This window comes from Plecotus auritus, assembly GCF_963455305.1.
Source record: "Plecotus auritus genome assembly, chromosome: 7".
Taxonomy (NCBI): Eukaryota; Metazoa; Chordata; class Mammalia; order Chiroptera; family Vespertilionidae; genus Plecotus; species Plecotus auritus.
Window position 1 is genome coordinate 151,535,623 of NC_137774.1, and position 8,388 is coordinate 151,544,010.

Below are 8,388 nucleotides of genomic sequence, written 5' to 3' on the forward strand. Positions count from 1 at the left end.
ATGTAGAGTAGATAGCAAACTAGAACATGTCCATGTTGACATTCTAATCTTGTGGGTTATTCACTAGATGTTCTCAAAGGTTTTTTGTTGTTGTTTTACTCTAAACTACCTTTTATTAAGGTATTTTCCTTACTAATGTCTGCAAATATATCAAATCTTTTTTTCAAATAATATATAGGTTGGGTGGTTATGTTATACTTCGTCGTTTTATGTATTTTTAAAATTTTAAAACAGAGATGGGCCATGGAGTGTAGATTGTGAGGAAAGGGGAGCTAGGATGTTATAAATAGAACAAGAGAAAATGGGCAATGAGAAGGCCAGGCTCTGGAATCTGCACTGTGCACAGCGGCACTTGCAGGACCATGGAGAGCTCTAGGCAAGCACCAAAGGCCTGTGTTCCCAGGGCCGGGGTCTTCCACACTTCTCTGCCAACGTTGCTGGGGGATGGGAGGCTGCACAAGTAGTTCATGAGCTCCGCTGAGATCTATGACGGTTTCCGCACACTGAATGGGGCAGTTGAACAGAGAATGGGTACTAAATCCAGAGTTGCCTTACCCCAAGGGAGAAAGCTGGGTGGTTATGTTATACTTTGTAATTTTATGTATTTTTAAAATCGTAAAACAATACAGAGATGGGCCATGGGCTGGGTTCTTTTACTCAGGACAGAGATCCCACAGGTCTGCTGGGGAAATAACAACCTGGGTAGAGGCCATTCATAACTGTAGAGGCCACAGGAGTGAAAGAACAGGGAGGCTTCCTGGGTCTGCATTTAGTCCACTGTTGGTGAAAAACAAACAAATGAAACAAAAGGGGGAATGGGAGGCACTGGAATAAAACAGGTGAGAAGCACATGAAGAACGCACCCTGGGGGAGGATGGAGAGCCTGTCAGTCAGGACCCACTGCACTCGTCTGAGCAGGAGAATGACACATCAGCACATCTAGACATTGGAAGATGTCTCTGGTAGCATTGTGGAAGATGGAGGGAGGTGGCAGGATAAGGGGCTGGGAGACAGGGAGTCTAGATCAGATAAAATGAGAATCTGAACTAGAGAAGAGTTGGGGGTAGGGCAAGGAGGTGGATATGAAAACTAGGGAGTGTTTTGAAGGCTATATTTTTTTAAAATATGTATTTTATTGATTTTTTACAGAGAGGAAGGGATAGGGATAGAGAGAAACATTGATGAGAGAGAAACATCGATCAGCTGCCTCCTGCACACCTTCTACTGGGGATGTGCCTGAAACCAAGGTACATGTCCTTGACCGGAATCGAACCCGGGACCTTTCAGTCCGCAGGCCAACGCTCTATCCACTGAGCCAAACCGGACAGGCTGAAGGCCATATTTTTTAATGAGCAAAAGATTTGAACAGATACTTCACTGAAGATGTACCTGTGGCAAATAAGCACATGAAAAGATGTTTGCCATCTTTAGTCACCAGGAAAACACATTAAAACCATAAGCATATCACCACACATGTGATGGAACAGTTCCAATTTAAAAAGCCTAAGTGTTGGTGAGGACATGAAGCAACGAAATGCCCACACATACATCGCTGGTGAGAATGTAAAACAAAGACCAACTTTGGAAAACTAGCAATTTCCTTCCCTTGTTTCCCTTATTTTTTTTTCTTTCTCCCCCTTCCCACCTTTCTTCCTTTCCTTCTTTTATTCTCTCATTCTCTCTCTCTTCCTTTTTTTAAATTGTCAAATATTTAATGCTAATTAAAGGCCAGATAATTCATGCTCTTGCAATTTTATCACCATCTGATCATAAATAGCAATCACTGTTGGTCTGAACATGTAACATTTTCTCAATCTCTTAACTGAAAATTTAGCTAAATTTCTGTTGAAACTTGGGAAATTTTAACTACAAACTATGGAATTTTAATTTTTTGGCTTGTTCTTTGAATATTATTCACAGTGTGAATTTAACAAGTGTACCATTACACATTTTAGAAATTATATTCCTAACATTCATCTTTTCTGCACTTGAAATTGGTGAAAGCTTTCCTTCATTGCCAAAGCTCAGAAGTGTTTATCACATGGTATTCTGTATTACAAATGTGGTATTAGGAGATTTGGAAACAGTTTATCACAGCACTAAATATAGACCATAATGCCACAAGAAATTCCAGTTCAAGTTAGCAGTCAAAACAATTTAGACTTCAAGTTCTTTAAAAAGAACATAAATTTTGAATTTGAATAAAGAAAAATCATTTCATTTTTCAAAGTCTTGGTACTACAAAGAATGGAATGCACACTCAAGAATTATTACTGCACAGTTGTCCTACTTTTCTAGGACAAGTCAAGAAATGATTTGATTTATAATGCAAGAGTTCCCAGGCTTCTTTTCACATAGTTCTCTGATGTTCAGTGTTGAAATCTATAAAAATTCCTTCTTAAAGTGGTAGTCCCCCAAATATAAGCATTATCCCATTAACACTCATAAGTCATAATTTATTTACTTCCCTCCATTAAATATTGTTACATATACTTTAAATAATTTAAAAACTACAGGTTTGCTCATAGTGGAATTTCTCCAGGCGCAACTGGTTTGATGAGAAAAAGCAAACATTGACTAATAATGCAATCTTTATTAACAAAAATTTAACCCAATTTTGTCATTTAAAAAAAGCTAGTCCAAGAAAAAAAAAAAAAGCTATGTAAAGATGTATCTTTTCCATATCACTGGGAAAGAGGCATTAGTAGCTTTATTTTTATTTTTACTCTATGCCCTAGAATTCCTCCCAAAGTCATTCTGACACACCAGAACAGCATTTGCAGAGCATTATGATAAAGGCAGTCCGTGTATGAGGCTGTCAGACACATACTCAACAAAATCAGGAGGCTTATTGTTAATACGTTACATTGTCCAGATAGTAAATGGTTATGTGCTCATTATTTACATAGAACATTGATTTCTATAAAAAATAAGAACAGCCAGGAGACTACATCATCCAATGTTCAGAGTTAACTGTTCTTCCCACTTTCTGCAGGCAAGTTCTCCATAAACAGAAATCTTGTGACCATTCTCTGGCACTTCCCTGAGTTATTGCCTGAACAGCATGCTAGCCCCTTTCATAACAGTAGACTTTAACCACGAGGTTCCTTTCACTCAGATCAGTGGTCGGCAAACTCATTAGTCAACAGAGCGGCAAACCGCGGCTCGCGAGCTGCAGCTTGCCGACCACTGACCCAGATTGATCAGTGCCCAGGAGCTGGGTGCCAAGGATTAGCTGTGGCCTTCATGGCTCGCATTACAACCCACTGGCCCAGCGCTTCCCTGGGCCCTGGGGGTTGCCAGAAGTTAAAGCCCCTGTCTGGGTCAGTTTGCCACCACCAGCCACCCCCTACCCCCATGTCTGCCTCTCCACTCTGATACTTGACCTCATTCTCGAAGTGCTGCCACAGCTCTGATAGCTTCACCAGGGAGATGTGGGATGTCCTTGGACTATGATGAAGTAAGTCCAAGATTGCCAAATAACTCATGACTTTAGAACCTGCCACTTAAGCTGATTCAGTAGTTCCTGGTCTGTCTAGCTTCTTCTATGTCCCTGGGGAAGGCCCGCTGTCTGTTTTCCCCACTTGAACATGTCTCACCCACCTGCACTGGGACCAGCTCTCTGCTGAGATTCTATGTGGGACCCTGGCACTGACCCCCAGTGCAGGGCAGAAGGTTGCTCCACAGGGAAATGGCCTTACTGCTGCTGGGGTCTGCAGCCTCTCCTCAGGGACCCTGGGTCAACCTCTCTATCTGGTCAGGGCCAGTGGCCTCTGGCTCTCTCTTGTGGTGTGGGGCCCTTGGGGCACCAGGTGCATCCAGGTGCCTAGCCCACAGCTCGTCACCTAGCAAAGAGAGACCCTGGCCACTCTGCCCACTGCTCTGCTTCCTCTGGGCCATCCCCCGACCCCACCCCGCAAGTCTGCAGCCTCCTAGGAGCCTACTGCTCCCCCACACCTGGCCTTCCCTGACAAATGTACTTTGCTGTGACCAAAAGCCCTTCCTGTTGTGCTCTCCTGGTTAATCTGAGCCTCACCCTGCCCCTTTGCCAGGCCTCACTGTCCTCCTCTCACTGTCCCCGGGTTCGAAGGGGCAGGTTTCCATCTTGTCCTCTGTTGCCTGCTGGGCCTCCTTTCTGACCTCAACCTGTGGTTACACTTCAATGTTGCACAAGGCACAGGATAGAGGTAGGGACTGGCTTAGTATGAAGGGTAAGGTCAGGTCATGTTCCAGAAGTGGCCATCTTCTTACCATTGCCAGCTGCCTGGCTTGTTTTAACCCCAAGTGGTTTTCCCTCAGCCCACCAGGCCCTTTCCATTATTGACGCAGAATCCCTGGCTTTTCCCTGTTTAACCTAATCGCATTTTAACTTCTCCCTGGCAGGGACTTCATTCCTTACTTTTTACCTGCTTCTCACCAAAACTATCTGTGTGCCAGGCTCCTTCCTCAGGGAGGCCACTGGGCATAGCGTCAGTCACCTGCTGTCTGCTATCTGCTCAGTTTGCCACTGTCTGTGGGAAGATCACACCCACCGCTGCCTGGCCAAAGGTAAATCCAGCAAGGCAGAAACGTATTGTACCTGTGTCCTCTTCAGTGGATGCATCTTCGGGGCAAGGTATACATTCAACACGATTTACTGAGCACTGAGTATCTGTGCCAAGCAGAGGGCAGATGAAATACTCCCTGCCTAGGCACAGTGACAGGCAAGAAACAGATAAGTAGCTAAAACAATGTCCGGGAGGAAAACATGACAAAAATAAACGCAATGCCTAGTAGGGGGATTATGACCCTCAGTGTTGTCTGAACCTCCACCCAAGGCCACTATGGTGATCAAACGCTGCCACCCTTGTCCAGACATGGACCAGTGTGCTCCAGGCTGTCTCCCACTGGTGGCCTCTGGGGGTGCAGAAGCCACCTCCACTTCCCTGTCACCTTGTCCATTGGCAGCAGGCACAGGCTTCATCATGATACATCCTTTCTCAAACTCCTTCAGCCACTTCCATCTCTGCTGCCTCCAGGGGAGATTTCTGCTCTGGGTTCCAAGGCACTGCAGTTTGGATCTCTCTGCCCCACTGATTCCATGTCTAGACCCCCTGTCCTGTTGGTCGGACCCCTGGACATTACGACTCAAAGAAGAGAAATGCCAGAGAGTCTGGACACCCGTTGGATCAGCTCCTGTGAGAAAGCCATCTCCAGTGTCAGCCTCCCTCACCTGGCTAGGCAGGAGGGGATGGGGTTAGTGTGGATCAAGCCCACCTCTGAAGCAGGCTTGCAACCCGAGTTCTGAGATTTGCAGATACTGTTGGGAATCAGAGAAAGGATTTTCAGCTCTAAAATACTCATTTGAATCAAGTTTTCACAATCCTATCTAATAAAAGAGTAATATGCAAATTGACTGTCACTCCAAGACACAAGATGGCCACCCCATGTGGTCAAAGACGGCTGCCCCCATGTGGACACAAGATGGCTGCCACAAGATGGCCTGCAGGGGAGGGCAGTTGTGGGCAGTTAGGGGGGACCATGCCTGCAGGGGAGGGCAGTTGTGGGCGATCAGGCAAGCAGGGAGGGCAGTTAGGGGTGACCGGGCCAGCAGAGGAGGGCAGTTGGGGGAGACCAGGTCAGCAGGGGAGAGCAGTTGGGGGGTACCAGGACTGCAGGGGAGGGCAGTTGTGGGGGGGCAGGCCTGCAGGGGAGAGCAGTTGGGGGGACCGGGCCTGCAGGAGAGAGCAGTTGGGGGGGGGGGGAGGGGGAAAGTAGGCCTGCAGTGGAGGACAGTTGGGGGGACCCAGGCCTGCAGGGGAGGGCAGTTGTGGGGGACCAGGCCTGTAAGGCAGGGCAGTTGTGGGTGATCCGACCAGCAGGATAGCAGTTAGGGGTGACCAGGCTGGCAGAGGAGGGCAGTTGGGGGGACCAGGTCTGCAGGGTAGGCCAGTTGTGGGGGACCAGGCCGGCAGGGGAGGCCAGGGCAGTTAGAGGTGACCAGGCTGGCAAGGGAGGGCATTTAGGGGTGACCAGGCCCACAGAGGAGGGCAGTTAGGGGTGATGGGGCCAGCAGGGGAGGACTGTTGGGGGCGACCAGGCCTGCAGGGGAGGACAGTTAGGGGTGACCAGACTGGCAGGGGAGGGCAGTTAGGGGCAACCAGACTGGCAGGGGAGGGCAGTTAGGGGCAACCAGACTGGCAGGGGAGGGCAGTTAGGGGTGACCAGGCCAGCAGGGGAGGGCAGTTAGGGGCAATCAGGCCGGCTGGGGAGCAGTTAGGCATTGATCAGGCTGGCAGGAAAGTGGTTAGGGGGTGATCAGGCTGGCAGGCAGAAGTGGTTAGGGGCAATCAGGCAGAAGCAGGCGAGTGGTTGGGAGCCAGCAGTCCTGGATTTTGAGAGGGATGTCCAACCGCCCGTTTAGGCCTGATCGCACCTGGATCGGGCCTAAACAGGCAGTTGGACATCCCTCAAGGGGTCCCAGATTGGAGAGGGTGCAGGCTGGGCTGAGGGACACCCCTGTCCCCGTGCATGAATTTTGTGCACCAGGCCTCTAGTCTTAAAATAAAATTTAAATCCATAGTTTAGAAATCCAATTATATTTTAGAACAATTGGGGGGAAAAGAAGATATCAGCTATGACTCCAATAAAAGGAGAATTTATGAGAAATAAACTCACATCCTGCTGTTTTCTAGAGAAGTTTGGGGCTGTTTTGAGGAGCAGGTGGGCTGGCCCTCTGAGGCCACACCCCTCAGAGGCTTTAGCGCAATTCATCACGAGGAAAGGCGCCTTGTGATCCTGCCCCAGCCATCCTGCTGGAGCTTTATTCTGTGAGTTGCTGCTGCTGCAGCCAGGCATTCCGGTGACCTGCCCTTTGGTCACATGGCTGGCACTGACTTATCATTCTGACTGAGCCACTAGGGTCGCCATCCCAGCTTCTTGGTCACACCTTCTTATTCCGTTTCTCCCTGGGGCTCAACTGCCTCTCTCCTAACCCTGATGCAACTCCTTTTTTATCACCAAATCACTATCTTGATCTTCCATTGAGTCCTAACCTGCCCAGCGATTCTGAGCTTCAGTAGCATAAATTAACATTAATTAGAGGACACTCCTTCCACCTCATGGCTCCAACTTAGGTGAACAGCAGTGGGACACACAGAGCAGTTAAAAGCACTGGGCTAAATCCTGACTCCACTGTTTCCTACTCACATGACCTTTGAATTCTCTGCCTCAGTTTTCTCATTTGCAAATCAAAGATAATATAGCCATGCATCACATAATGATGTTTTGGTCAATGAAGGATTCCGTGTACCACAGTGGTCCCATAAGATTATAATGGAGCTGAAAAAATTCCTACCACCCAACACCATAGCTATCCTATTGTCATAGCACAATGCACTATTCATGTGTTTGTGGTGATACTGGTGTAAACAAAACTATGCTGCCAATCATATAAAAGTATAGCACATGCCCTGCTGGTGTGCCTCAGTGGTTGAGCATTGACCCATGAACCAGGAGGTCATGGTTCAATTCCTAGTCAGGGCACATGCTCAGGTTGTGGGCTCGATCCCCAGTAAGGGACTTGCAAGAGGCAGCTGATCAATGATTCTCTCTCATCAATGATGTTTCTCTCTCTCTCTCTCCCTTCTTCTATGAAATCAATAAAAATATATATAAAAAATAAGATCCTATATAATAAAGAGCTAATACGCAAATGGTTCATCACACCCTCACGCCCTCATGCCCTCACACCCTGGGGCCCTTGTGCCGGGGCCGGGAGACCTGAGGCCATGCCCCCTGCCCCAGCACCGGGGGACCTGAGGCTGGGCTGGGGGACCTGAGGCTGCGCTCCCCTCCCCGCCCAGTGGGGCTTGACAAGGGACCTGAGGCCACGTCCCCCACCCAGCGGGGCTTGAAGGGGGACTTGAGGCTGCATCCCCTGCCCTGGCGCTGGGGCCAGGGGGCCTGAGGCTGTGCCCCCCACTCAGGCACTGGGGCCAGGGGACCTGAGGCCATGCCCTCCACCTGGCAGGGCTTGACGAGGGACCTGAGGCTGCACCCCCGACCCAGTGCTGGGCTGGGGGACCTGAGGCTGTACCCCCCACCCTGAGGGGCTTGACGAAGGTGGGGCTGGCTGGGTCTGGGTCTCACGCGATTTCGAGGCATGCACAGGTGGGCAGGGGCTAGGCAGGAGGGAGATTTTCATATACATTTTACTAATTTTCTGGATTTACCTTTGGCCAGGCAGCGGTGGGTGTGATCTTCCCACGGCGCACCCCAGACTCTGACAGGAGGGAGATTTTCATATACATTTTACTAATTTTCTTTAATCTCTGACACTTCTATTATAGAGAAAGGGCAAATAGCAATATTAAAATATTTCCTCTAATTAATTCCCTTTTAATGTGC